We start from the raw sequence: 14998 nt of genomic DNA, 5'->3' as shown, positions 1-14998 counted from the left end.
AGCAGAAGCAGGAACGTTCTGTCGTGTGGTGGCAATAACTCAGGCTGACACGCAACTCTCCTTATCTTAAAGTCTTTATTGCTGTACAAATCAACACATCGTAAATCTTCCCGGTGAGACGCAACTCATGTTGCTCCTTTCTCCATGGAGCATAACACGCAGACTGAAAGCACACACAGAAATCCACGCCCCTTCCGTGTTCTCTGCCCGCCCTCAGAATGTGAGGCGTCATCACTCAGAACTCTTAACCCTGTAAGTTCTGAGCCCCCTCAACACCCCCTCTTGAATCACGTTCTGAGAGGACTTCTGAGTGTTCAACACCTTCCCCATTGCCTTCCGCCCCTTCTTGGCATCGTTGTTAGGCACCTGTTGAACCTCACAAACCTCAGGTTCGCACTGTGCGAAACCAACCCACGCATTTGTGACCTGAAACCTCTCAGGTGGAATTCCCTTTGTAGCCCGCGAAGACCGCCTGGGCACAAACTGGGGTGCTCCTCCTGACCCACTGGGGCCAGCATGTGCGTCTTCCTCATCAGAAGACTCCCCCTCTGACTTGACACGTCTGTGAGCTTTCTCCATTATGCGCACAGGAGATGAGGGCTCACTCTTGGACACTCCCTTCACAACCTGTGGAGACGCCCTACTCTGTTCAGGGACCTGGTCTCCACCAGCAGTTTCAGGCTCTGGCTCTCTTTCCTCCTCAGAGTCAGACAGACAATCTGAGTGAACGTCAGAGCGCGCTTTGCGCCTTGCCCAACCATCCTGCTCAAAGAACTCAGCCTGTTTACTGACCAGAAGCTTGGTCTGATCACCTTCTGGGTATGCGAATCTCCACCCTTTTGTCGCTGGTTCATACCCACAGAAGATCATTTCCTGGTACTTTGGACCACCTTCTTGCTGCAACCACTTTGGTACAGGCACCATGGCCCTGCAACCAAAAGTGCGAAAGAAATGCACAAGCGGCTTCTGCCGATGAAGCAGGAAATACGGGGTGTCACCCACCACTGCATTGTAGCACCTGTTCATCGAGAAATTGGCCGTTTTTACCGCCTCCCCCCAAAAACTGTGAGGCAAACCAGAGTCATCCAGTAGAATCTCTGATGCTCGAACCAGAGCTTTACTCCTCAGCTCTGCCACGCCACTCTCCTGAGGAGAAGTCACCTTGTGACGTGTCCCCCTCTGGCGAAAGAAACCCTTTAGAGCAGACCCAGTGACCTCAGAACCACGGTCAAACTGGAAACCTTGCACCTTGGTGGAGAACCTCTGTTCCACCTCTGCAACCCAATCTTTGATCAGTTGCGTTGCGTCCTCCTTCGTTCTCAGCGTGAACGCCCATGAGTTCTGCGTAAAATCATCTGTCAGCACCATCAGCCACTTGGCCTTGCCCAGACTTGGCTGTGGCATACCTATAAGGTCTGCATGCACAAGCTCAAAAGGCCTAGTGGTGACCCTCTCCACCCTGGGATCATTAAATCCCTTGTTTCTGGCTTTCCTGCAAGCCTTGCAATTCAAAGGTTTACCACATTCTTTTACCTTGCAACCTTTGGTGCACTCTGATAACATCTGGACGTCCTCACAGGACCCATGTGACATCCTCTTGTGCCACACGCAAGCACACGACACATGAGTGTGGTCAGTGGCTTTCCCCTCACCCTCGAGAGGTGATTCCAGAACAAAGAGGTTGTTCTGATTTCTTTCAACACGTACCAGTTGCTCTCCACCTCTGGAAATTGTACAAACATCATTTTCAAAACTCACAGAATATCCCTCCTGTAAAAGACAAGGTACAGACAGCAAGCAATGTTTTATCTCAGGGAGAACATAAACCTTCAATTCAGCCTGTAAAAAAGAGACAAACAAGTTAGAAACATGGGTTACACGCCCCTGTGCACCTGTAGCAAATCTAACAGTTTTCTCAGTTGAAACAGCTTTGCAGTTCCACATTTGTCCAGCAGGTGGCGCTGTTACCAAATGGGCATTCGCAGCTGAGTCAACAACCCAACGTAGGACCCTCCCCCCACTGGAGTTGTCCTTCTTTGTTGCCTTTGTTGCAACTGACTTCCTGCTGCCCTCGACCTTGGAGCTCTCGCTGCAGGTGGTGTTATCCAAAACCGCCATCGAAGCAGACAGTTGAAAAACGCTCCCATGTCTGCTCCCACTGTTGCCATGGAAACCCGGCTGGTTCCCATGGGAAGTGACCTTGGGACTTTCCTGCCCTAGCTCTCTCGCTCTCTGTGGGCAGCTCCATCGCAGGTGTTCAGCCGAGGCACAAACAAAACATCGCCTAGTGGAAAACTTTGCAAACTTGCCTTTGGTCTTCACTGCCCCCCCAACCTCTCCAGCAGCAATCCTCCTTGAGGCTTTTCTGCTGTTGGGAAAATGGCTTTTGGCTTCTGCTGTGGTTTCTCTGCAAACCCCTCTCAGCTCCTGCCAAACAGCCTGGGCACTCTCAAGACTCTTGGACTGGCCTTTCTGGCCTGCACCCCCAAACTTGGATGCATAGCCTCCAGAGGAACAGCTTGCCTCTGCTTTCCTCTTTCCAGCTTCCAGCAGCTGTCCAGCACACGGCTGCCTGTCTCTCTGGCGTGTCAAAGCATCGCAGCAGCTTTTAGACACGGCTCCAGCCCAGTTTGGGCTTCTAGGGCGTCCCACAGCCCCTCCTTGACTCTCTGGGCGTTCCCCAGCTTCTGTGCAGCATCTGGCCCCCTCTGGGCCTCCAGCCCCCTCTGGGCTTCTTGGTGCTTCCTCAGAGCAATTCTCAGCCCCCTCTCTGGGCCTGGCTCCCACTGCTTTCTTCAGTGCCTGCCTTCTCCCGGCCCAGGGCTTGCTCCCGTCCACCTTATCAAAAGGGACTGCACGCGATTCATGGCTGTCTGCCATCTCTCCCCGGGGGCCCAGCTTACTCACGATACAGTAGCACCTCCCGGTCCGGCAGATCCTTCCCAGCGAGCTCCTCCCGGCTGGCTCCAGCTACTCCTTAGCTGGCCTTTGGCTGCTGGCCTCTTTGCCTGCAGTTTCCCTTTCCCAGCGTCTCATCAGCTGGCCTCCTCACACGCACGAACGTTGCTTATCTTTATTGCTGGTCTCCCATAACTTATTCGGGGGGGTCAATTTCGTCCAGGGGGTCCGGCACACTTCCTCCGCGCAGCTCTGCTCTTCCCCCCTGGAACCTTTGACTCCAGCAGAGTAAACACAGCAGAAGCAGAAGCAGGAACGTTCTGTCGTGTGGTGGCAATAACTCAGGCTGACACGCAACTCTCCTTATCTTAAAGTCTTTATTGCTGTACAAATCAACACATCGTAAATCTTCCCGGTGAGACGCAACTCATGTTGCTCCTTTCTCCATGGAGCATAACACGCAGACTGAAAGCACACACAGAAATCCACGCCCCTTCCGTGTTCTCTGCCCGCCCTCAGAATGTGAGGCGTCATCACTCAGAACTCTTAACCCTGTAAGTTCTGAGCCCCCTCAACATAAGCAACTATGGGGTTGTGGCGCTCATCTCGCTTTCAGGCCATGGGAGTCAGCGCTTCTCCAAAGATAGCTTTCTGGGTCATGTGGCCAGCATGACTAAACCGCTTGTGGTGCAACGGGACACTGTAACGGAAACCAGAGCACACGAAAATGCCATTTACCTTCCCACCACACTTATCTACTTGCACTGGTGTGCTTTTGAACTGCTAGGTTGGCAGGAGCTAGGACAGAGCAACGGGAGCTCACCCCGTGATCGGCAAGCCCAAGAGGCTCAGTGGTTTGGACCACAGCGCCACCCGCATCCCTCTGGGGAAGAGACAGGCCAGCCATTCAGTCCCTGAATGAGGAGAGTGGAGAAGCTTTAAGAGCAATGGAAGGGAAGGAGAAGAAAGGCAGGATTCTGGCGTCATGCATACGATGTTCCAAGACCCCCAGAGGCAGACTGCCGCTTCCAGGCAATTGCTTAATTTGAGGCAGGGGAGTAGAACAGTGATTCAATATAGGGCGGAGTTCAATATGTGGTGGCAACAGCTGGAGTGGGGGGAGAAGCCCCTCGTGGCGTTGTATCGAGCCGGGCTTAATGGGGACTTACTGGATGAGCTGGCCAGGATGCGCACTCTCCTCATTAGAGAGCATGCTACAGGCTTCTCTCTGCAACTAGATCACCACGCTATGGAATGAAGGATCAGAAGGAGGGGGCCAGGCAGGCAGCCATTAAAGATGGCTGGCATTCCTGACATTTCAGTGCGAAGGTTTGGCAGTATGCCCAGAGACGAACTGGGGGAGGCAGGCTCCAGACTTCACTGGCAGAGCGAGAGAGAAGGAGAAGAAAGAGGCTGTGCTTTGTCTGTGGCACGCCATACTCTGGATGTGTTTTTCTTGTAAACAAACTTACATAAAACTGACAGAGAGTCCTTGCCGCTTATCAGGCTGCATGCCTGCCAGAGATAATTATAGGGGCAGCAGATCTGGCCTGCAAGGAATTCCTTGCCCATTGCTGCTGCCACAGTGGCAGCAACAGCTGCACTCCTTAGAGACCAGATTTACACCTCCCCTCCCAAATCAGGTCACCTCTTCAGTGGGCTCTTGGAGAATTAGGAGGTGCTGCTAGTCTCCTCCATTCCTTGTTTCCTGTGGAGATTTTATATATTGAGGTCCAAAAACCCATAGAACAACTTCAGAACAAAATACAGTTAAGACAGCCAACCACAAAAGATAGAGAGAAACTGAGGTGGTCATTTTGTTTTGCCTCCAGCTTGATGATCTTTGTTTCTTTTGACCAACTAAAACTCATTGAACACAACAGGGCTAGACAGTTCTCTGCACACCCCTTGAGATTCATCTGCAGTAACAGAGGGGTCAAATTCCCAGTCAATGCAAGCAATTTCATCCTCAATATTTTTTGCAAACAAGTCACAGCATTGACAAGTCACAAGCACCCTGCCTGGCTCCCAATGACATGCCCTCCCCATTTTCACCTTGGAGAATACCTCACCCAGCCTCTCACCCTGGGAGATGTCCACTTCTCCACTTCTCAATCTGGTTACTGGCATCAGTTTGAGATTTCCCTCACCACCACTGGCAGCACATTAAGCCTTATTTTATTTTATTTTTTCATTTTATTTTATTGTAAAAGCTCAGACCAATGCTTTCATATTATCATGTGGTTGAGATATCTTAAATTCTGAGATTTGGAGATAGCTGAATACTGTTAGTATCAGAAAATACGAAAGACACACCTATACAAAGGAAATGAGTAGAAAGAGGTATATTTAAATAGAAATAATAGCAGAGATGATGGTAATGGTGATGATGTTAGGGTCTATAAAAGAGAGAACAGCATAAAAGTAGGAAAGAGAGGAGAAAAGAAAGGGGGTAATAAGAGAAAAAGGAAAGGAAAGGAGGAAGGAAGGAGAGGGGAAATAGAAATATGGGGAAGATAGGAATGTTTCTTTGTTTAAAATGCAGATGAAAGCTGTTCGGAAGGCAGATCACTGAAGATAGGTCATAAGAGGAGATGTTATCTACAAACTTTTCATTCCTGTAGCTTATGAAAAGGACCCATCATTCTAAGAGCTTGTTATCTTGTTGGCTTCTGATTTCTGTTCAACAAAAGGCCAAACTCCCAGAATATTGGGATGTCACCACTCTTGCTAGCCATTCTTCCCTTCAGGTCCAGGAGACACCTGTGGGTACAAAGGACATCTGGGTGACCCAGAAAGCAGGAGCTGTCTCCAGAAAAATATATCACCCAGAATGCACAAAGAGAGCTGATGTTCTGGTTTGAATCAACACTGTATCCAAATAAGCACAAAAAGTACAGAATACATATTTATTAAATAACAACAACAACAACAACAACAACAACAACAACAACAACAACAACAACAACAACAACTGTGAAGTAAGAACCCTGTTACCATCTAGGAATAAAAGATCATAGAAGAAGGTCACTTAAGAATTAGGGAACATTTGGGAAAATACATACACAGAAAACAACAAATCTGACTTAGTCTAAGCTAGTGTATTTTAACACCAATTTCTGATCCTCAAAGAGATGTGGCAACCATCAGTGAGTACACATTCATTTAAAGTACCTGTTCACTGACAATGTAGGTGTGACTAGACTGGAAGAGACATCTGGCTGACTCCCACAGAGTTCCTTAAAAAGATTGCATCCAATATGAAAGAAGAGCTTTGTGTTACAATTTCAATATCTAGGAATTTACTTTCAGTATAATATGGGATGGAAAGCGCATATCACATACTTACAAAATAAGGGCAAAGCCCTTATCTACGCTCTATTACGCTTTTTCTTTACAGAGGGGGCTATGCATGTTCCATCTGCCTTAAAAGTTTATAGTGCAAAAGTGGTTGCAACTATGGCCTATGCGGTCCCTTTATGGGGCGCTTTTGTAAACCTCATGCCTCTGGTGACATTGCAAAATCTTTTTCTCAGACGCCTTTTGAAACTACCCTCCTGTGTAAGCAACTCGGCTATTCGCTTAGAACTTAAGACCCCCTCCTTAGAGATCCTGATGTGGAGACATGCCTTTAATTACTGGCTGTCCCTTTGGCATAAATTGCCCAATTACCATCTTATTCAGTGCCTTTGGAGAGATGAATTTACCAGCCCATGGGCAACAAAAATCCATTCCAAACTGTTCTCTTATGGAATCTCTCCTTCCGATATACTAAATTTAGATCTAATTACAGCAAAAAAGGTCATCAAACAAAGATTGGAGGAGGTTGATTTGCCACAAAATCTTACTACAGGTGGAGGAACATGTTCCCCGATAAATCAGGGCATTGCATTTATGTCCCAGATACCTCGATATCTGTCTACCTTATTGGTTGCGTCGCATAGATTCGCTTTTGTTAGAGCCAGATTTAATGTGTTCCCCTCAAATGTGCTGAGTAATAGATTTTCTAACGGTAAAACCTCTGTTTTATGCGCATGTGACAACAAATCAATAGAATCTCATTATCATATCTTGTTTAATTGTCCTTTATATATTGTTCCCCGATCAAGGATTCTGAGTTCAATCATCTTGGAAACTGTTGCTAAACCACCTGAATTACATCTAGCCTATCTACTCCAGGACATTGACTCTTATAGAACATTACAGGTTGCCAGATTCCTGAATTCAGTTCTTTCATATAAAAGACTTCATGGAATGCTGCATGACTATTAAAAATCTAGTAAACTCTATCCACCATCTTTATATTCAAGGCCACAATATGGTACATCTAGAGATTGTATGTAACGTGAAGGAGATTATGCGTTGAAATATTTTAGTTGATATTTTAGAATGTAAAATGCTATTTTATTTATTGATTGGTTTTACCTTGTGGGCTTATAGCCGAATAAAGTATTATCTATCTATCAATCTTTTTTAAGGTCATATTAAGAGGCCAGAAGGAGCCCGGGTTTCATTTCTCTTTCTATATCTCTTCCTTCTGGTGTGGAGTTCCGTATATAGTGTTAAGGTTTAGACTTATTGTAAGTTATTGTAAGTTTATGTGAAGTCTGCTGCAACTGGATTTCTTGTGGACAGTGCCAATCCTGAATGCATTGTATAAGTGACCATTGTGTTCATTTGCCTTCAGTAGCAGTAAAACTCTGCTGGATGAAATATTAATTGCCTCCGGTCTATTTTTGGGGGAATCCTGAAACGTGTTGAAGTTTTTACTCTGCTAACTATACATTGGGATCTTCTCTGGATTGATATTGAGTAGAATTTCCATGACAGTTGTGTGGGGATTGTGTATTATAACTACAAAGAACCCTGCAATGTTTCAATAAAAAATACTTAAGTTTTCATTATGTTCATTACAATACGAAATAAATGGTTATGGGGGGAAAAATGCCGGATCTCAGATCTGTTTCTTTCAAATACAAATGCAAGTATTATTTATTGGTTTAGCCAAAGAGATTACAAAAGATAAAATACATAAAAGAGGTTAAAAACAAAACAAAATACATTGCACAGAGTTCATACACAGAGTCTCATATGACAGAGTTCATACACTGGAGTTGTAGAGCTGTAAAAGCTTTTCCCCATTTGGTATTTGTAATGCTGGTTACATACTGAGGGTGAGGGGGCTGAATGAGTAGTCTGGCATTCTAAAGTGCAGGACTGTCCCAACCATGAGGCTAGGTGTGACAACCATCTTAGGCGGCTGGATCCATAAGAGCAGGAGATCTGGCCTCCAGAGAATTCCTTGCCCACTACTGCTGCCTCAGTGGCAGAAACAGCTGCACTGCACTCCTGAGAGACCAGATTGGCCCCTTCCCCCAAAATCAGGTCACCTCTTCAGTGGCCTCTTGGGCAATAGACAACAGGGCTAGACTGTGCTCTGCATACCCCTTGAGATTCATCTGCAGTAACAGAGGGGTCAAGTTTCCAGTGGATGCAAGCAATTACTTCCTCAATATTTTTTGCAAACAAGTCACAGCATTGACAAGTCACAAGCACACTCCCTGGCTCCCAATGACATGCCTTCCCCATTTTCACCTTGGAGAATTCCTCATCCAGCCACTCACCCTGGGAGATGGACACTTCTCCACCTCTCAACCTGGTTACTGGCACCAGGTTGAGATTTTCCTCTGGGCCCAAGCACACATGCATATTGTATAAAGGTGCAAAACCCTTCTTTCACACTCTGTGAAACATAAATGCACCTGCTTGTGACTCCCGAGCCTTCCCTGATCTCCTTCCCCTTCCCTCTTTGTTTTGACAGATCACGGGAGGCTCGGGAGTAACGGGCGAATGGCCGTTGCCCAGAAGGGGCCAGCCTGGTAGTGCAGTTGGCTCTGGTTGGTTTCAGGAGCTGCTTGCTGTTTGCTGACGTGGTGCCACGGCAGAGAGCAACTCCTGAAGCCAGCCAGAGCCAACTGTGCTAATAGGCTGGCTCTGGGCAACATGTCTTGGGGAAGCCTTGCCAAGGAGCACATTTGACCAGACAGGCAGAAGTGTGATTAGCACAGAAATCATGATTTTAAATATGAGATTTCCTGAACTCATCCAGCTCATCTCTCCTGAAATTGAACTATAGCCCAGGGCATGACAACCGGTCTGTCTGTCTCTCCTAGATGCCTTCAGACAGGGTGCCATAGACAGTGTCCCGTCCCCCAAATTCCACGGACTGAGCAACCTGGCAGCACTTGTTTAAGGATAATACCGCCTGTCAATTGCTTATGCCCAACCCCTCAGAGTTTGATGGATGATGTCTTATGATAAAATAGAAGGAGGAGGGTTTGGATTTGATGTCCAGCTTTATCACTACCCTACAGAGTCTCAAAGCGGCTAACAGTCTCCTTTCCCATCCTTCCCCACAACAAACTGTGAGGTGAGTGAGGCTGAGAGACTTCAGAGAAGTGTGACTAGCCCAAGGTCACCAAGCAGCTGCATGTGGAGGAGCGGGGACACGAACACGGTTCACCAGATTAAGAGTCTACTGCTCTTAACCACTACACCACACTGGCTCTCTTAACCCTTAACATAGCCACAAATCACACACAATATCACCGCTGAATATCGCCTCCTTGTGGCAGCAAACAATCTGACCAAACATGGTGTTGGGGGGGGGCAGCGTGGTAAAATATCAACTGGTTGGCTGGCGTACAAATCCCCCAATGCTGCTTGGCCAGCAAGTGCTCTAGGGAGCATTTCTTGCCCACGGTGCTGTGGGGAGGGGGGAGCAGCTGCCCACTTTGCCAAAACCCAGGATCGGCCCTGCTGGGGTGATGGTGCATGTGCCAACAGAGAGGGCCACCAGGCCATTGTTTGCAGGATCATGAAGAACTCTAAGAGATCAGCTTCCTCTAATGATGACTGGAGTCAGTGGTGGAGGAAGACTGGGGTGCCGAGGGACAGGGCGAACCGCCTGGCAGCGCACGCGCAGCGCCCACACCGATGGTGCCCTACAGCTGGGGGGGGGGAGGCAGTGGGCGGACAGCGTGGAGCCTGCGGGCTCTTGAGATGCATGGCTTGGGCATGCTGCAGGCCCTGCGGTGAGTGCCACCTGCCATATTGTCACCACCCATCAGGGTGACACCCGAGGCGGACTGCACCCACCACACCCCACTTCCTATGCTCCTATCTGGAGTTTCTTTTCTTTCTTTCTTTTTAAAAAAATTGTTTCATTAGGTTTTTGGTCCCTTTGGAGAAGCAGTCTGGGCACTTCAAACCATTTTCAGCCAGCACGTTGCGATCAGGAACTGCCAAAATCAAAAGTATAGTGAGCATGTTAATGGGTTTATCTGTTTTTGTACCTGTATGTTATATTATTGTAATTCACCCAAGAGCTTTACAGTTTGGGTGGGGCACCAGCAAGTGTTATTGGATGAAAAGATTATCTAGACCCAGTCTGGTTTTAGGACTGACATTGGGACAGATTCAGGAGAAGCCTGGTTGGAAAGGGAACCCATCCCTTCTCAGGCAGAGATGTAGCTCCCCAGTAGGTCCTTTTTTAAAACAGTTTCTCCTCCTGCCTGCTTCTTCATCCTGCCTGCCTCTCCACCCCTTGAGAGGCCCAAATAGTGCTGAACTGCTCAACCCAACCTCTAGCCATTTTGGCTGTCTCACCCCATTTGAATGAGGCACATATCCTCTGAGTACTGCTGCTTGACTAAGGATCCAGCCCTTGGCCAAGTCCAGTGCAAAGCCCTAACATCCTAAGGATTCCAAAATGATGCAGAAACTTACAGCTGAGAGTTGCATTGTTACACAGTTCAGTGTTGCAGCAGTGCCTCTTCATCTGAAAGAATTTACCATTCCCTGCAGTGAAGCTGTATTCACCTGAGTCACAGTACCTGGTTACTGCGAATGCATTCAGAAGTTGCACTCGGTGTCCCCCTATGAAAAAGAATTTGAAAGAAATATCTTGATCTGGGAAAAATATGCAGGTCTATTGCTCTTAAGGCATATTCAATGTAATGGTTCCAATTTTCTTTGATGCCTGAATCTGGACAATGTGGAAAGTGTTATTAAACTTGGTAATTTAAAGAGAGGTGCTATTTAATTTTTGTTTATTTATTTAAATGTGTGTGCAGTGCAATATCATAAAAGGAAAAAATATCAAAATGTTTTTCACATAAACATTAAATACATAAAAGAGATAAAAGAACCCTTAAGTTAAACGATCTTAACCTAGATCTAATCCAACAGCAAAAGATAAAAAGTAAGGCAAATCTTACCTAGATTTGTACACAGAACACTGGCAGAACAGGAATATTTATTGGAGTCACAACGTCTTGTTAAATTGCCATGTGGTGTCATTGTTGTTTCGGATACATCTGCACATCAGAGGTAATACTGAGGACAGGAGCAAAATATTACTTTGTGGATTATTAACATCAGTATTATTTGGTTTTGTGGTTTGCTTAATGAGACACAGCGGAGGAGATGATAGTGAATAAAAAATTTTAAATTAAAAGCGGTTCAATTTAATAAGCATTTTAATAAAATAAAATAAAACACCCATTAATTAAAATTCTTGAAGCCATTGTCCAGAACACTGGTTTAATTATTTCCAAGAGGTGGGGAGGTGAACCCTCCATTTCCCACGGCCAACTTTTCCTCCCATCCAGACTCTCACTTAAATATATTTTCTTCCCACTGTTTGGTTACAAGCTTAAATCTGAACACAATTAAACTATGGAATTTTCTACAAGACATAGTGAATGCCACCAATCTGAATGGCTTTAGAAGGGAATTAGGCAAATTGATGGAGAATAAGACTCTCAGTAGCTACAAATCATGTGGCTCTGTCCCAGCTCCTCCAACCTAGCAGATTGAAAGCATACTAGTGCAAGTAGATAAAGAGGAACCTTTGTGACAGGAAGCTAAACGGCGTTTCTGTGGGCTCTTGCTTTCATCACAGTGTTCCATTACATCAGAAGTGGTTCAGTCACGCTGACCACATGACCCGGAAAGCTGTCTGTGGAAAATTGTCAGCTCCCTTGGCCTGAAAGCGAGATGAGAGCCGCAACCCCATAGTCGCCTTTGACTGGACTTATCCATCCAGGGCTCCTTTACCTTTTCCTTTTTTACTGTCACATCCAAAGTCTATGGGAAGTTGCTGGGTCCTTCATGGATAAAGAGCAATATATTGATCAAAGTGCAATGAAAGCCTCAAGGTACTGCTCAGGTGACTGCTCAGCTGCCAAACTAGACATAGCTCAGGGCTGTTGAAAGATGTCAGGGACACACTGGTATGCAGTGAATAGAATACAAGGACTCCAAGATCAACACTGAGAGCTGATTAAATCATTTTCCGGAACTTAATCCCTCCTTGTTTTAATTATGTCAGATTGTTGGGACAGGGAGAGATACTTTGACTCAGCTGTTCTGTTTAGTGATGACTGTCCTTGGCCACGTTGTCTTGAACTGAATCCAGCTAGTTGTTTATACCTGCTTCAAATCCCACCCTCCATTTTCAGAAGACAAGAAGAACCCTGCAGTGTAGCAGCATCCTACTTGGAGTGGCTGATCAGATGTCCATGGGTACAGGACTATCATGACAGGAGGGCAGTAGCCCACTCCAACTGTTTTCCCCCAGCAACTGGAAATAGTACATCCCTCAGAATTAATAGCCCCTGATAGCCTCTTCCATAAATGTGACTAGTCCACAGTTAGGTCTATCCAACTGTGGCTTTCATTGCTGATGTGGGTTTTCTTTAGCTCAGCCAGTAGAACATGAGACTCTTAATCTCATGGTCAAGTCCCATGGGGGGGGGGGGAATTGAGGGGTTGGACTAGATGGCCCTTGGAGTCCCTTCCAACTCTACAATTTGATGATTAAACTGAAGAATTTTGCTGATGCAGATTATGCTTTGCTTCAGCAGAATTTCTGATGTCCTGGAGAAGCTAAACTAATTTATCTAGGCCTATTTAGCAATGCAACGCCTTCCTTGATAGCCAAGGATGCTTCTCAAGTTTGTACCCCATCCCTCACTAATAAATATATTTGGCTGGAAGGATTGGAGGCAGGGGGCAGGTATTTTAGCAGACCTTGCCCATACCTGTTGCTCATTCTCCATTGGCTTTCTGGCAAGACTTACTTAACATTTTCATTCCAGAAGGGAAGAGAAGCAGGATGGATTGCCTGACCTTATACCACCCCAGAATTAAAGGAGGCCTGGGAGCTACAAGCCTCAAGTGATAGCATAAGGCTTTTAAAATAAAACAGCTAATACATGTTATAAGTGGTTTGGCTTCAGTTCCTTAGGTTAAAATTGAACTTGAGTCCCCAATATCCTCTTCTTAAACCCTCCTAGGCAGGCACTGGTAAAACAGATGACCCAATCTTGCATATGACTTTCCAGATATGGATGTAACTTTGGCCCCTGCTTGCTAGTGATAATCGATAACTTTCAGTTTGTATAGCCCAAGGATGTGGACAGGATCCTTGGAAATGTGAGAGCTAATGCATGTGGCAAGCAGGAAAACTTAGGCTGTTTTTCTGGCTCGGAGTAAAAGAAAGGGATGAGGGAAGGATATAATGAAAGGCAAGGAGGGCTGGTGATGCCTCCCCGCCCCAAGCTCCAATACACAGTTTGGCCGCTTCACTTACTAACATTCTTCAGCATCCTCACTGAACTCCCTTTCCCCAGCATTCATTTCAGGCTTTGACTTTTTCTGCATGAGGGCTGAGAATCTTGAGCCATCATTAAAATAACAGAAGCCTTTTTGTTAGGTATAACTTTTTATGTATGCAACAACAGCAGTGAGAATGCTGCTAGCCCAGTGATGGATGGAAGGAGAAGTACCAACAAAAGAAGAATGGCAGATGAAACTGATGGAGTATATGGAGATGGCAAAACTGATGGGGAAGATCCGAAACCAGGAAGATCAAGTATTTACTAAAGGCTGGAGTAAATTTGTAATTTACTTAAAAGACCACTGTAAATGGTTAAAATATTTGGCAGGGATGTAAGGACACTTGTAATGTGGAATTACAGTGGTGCCCCGCAAGACGAATGCCTCGCAAGACGGAAAACTCGCTGGACGAAAGGGTTTTCCGTTTTTTGAGCTGCTTCGCAAGACGAATTTCCCTATGGGCTTGCTTCGCAAGACAAAAACGTCTTGCAAGTTTGTTTCCTTTTTCTTAACACCATTAATACAGTTGCAACTTGACTTCGAGGAGCAACTCATAGAACGCAGTGTACATAGTAGCCTTTTTTGAGGTTTTTAAAGACTTTGGTGATTTTTGAAGCTTTTCCAAAACTTCTTTTGCAGCCATTTGGTAAGTTAAGCTTTTAAAACTTTTTTTTGGGGGGGTTGGATTTTGGGTTGGTGTGTTTGGAATTCAAGGACTTGGTGTTGGGGAGGGGTTTGCAAGAATCTGGAAGCTTGTGTGTTTTTTTTCCTGCATTTTTATGATTTTTTTGTGACCATTGGGGCACTCTGCTGATTTTTTAAAAAAAATCCTGGATTTGAATTTCTGTGTGCTGGGTGGCTGGGGGAACAGTTGGGGAGGGGTTTGCAAGAATCTGGAAGCTTGTGTTTTTTCCCCTGCATTTTTATGATTTTCTGTGACCATTGGGCCACTCTGCTGTTTTTTAAAAAAATTTCTGGATTTGAATTTCTGTGTGCTGGGTGGCTGGGGGAACAGTTGGGGATGGGTTTGCAAGAATCTGGAAGCTTGTGTTTTTTTTTCTGCATTTTTATGATTTTCTGTGACCATTGGGCCACTCTGCTGTTTTTTTAAAAAATATCTGGGTTTGAATTTTGAAATGCTCTTTACAGTATGTGTGACTTTAAAGAGCACTTAATAAACTCTTGTTGTACCAAATTTGGCTTTGTTTGGACTTTTTTTGACCGTAGGAATGCATTAATTGATTTTCAATGCATTCCTATGGGATTTCGTGCTTCGCAAGACGAAAAATTCGCTAGACGAAAAAATTCGCAGAACGAATTAATTTCGTCTTGCGAGACACCACTGTACTGATAAGCTACAAAACTGCCGGCACAAACTTGAATGGCCCCATGGATACAAGCAGGTTCCAGGTTCACT

The sequence above is a fragment of the Podarcis raffonei genome, chromosome 8, assembly GCF_027172205.1.
Source record: "Podarcis raffonei isolate rPodRaf1 chromosome 8, rPodRaf1.pri, whole genome shotgun sequence".
NCBI classification, from domain to species: domain Eukaryota; kingdom Metazoa; phylum Chordata; class Lepidosauria; order Squamata; family Lacertidae; genus Podarcis; species Podarcis raffonei.
The sequence above is the reverse complement of the archived record's forward strand: the minus strand, read 5'-3'. Positions refer to the sequence as shown.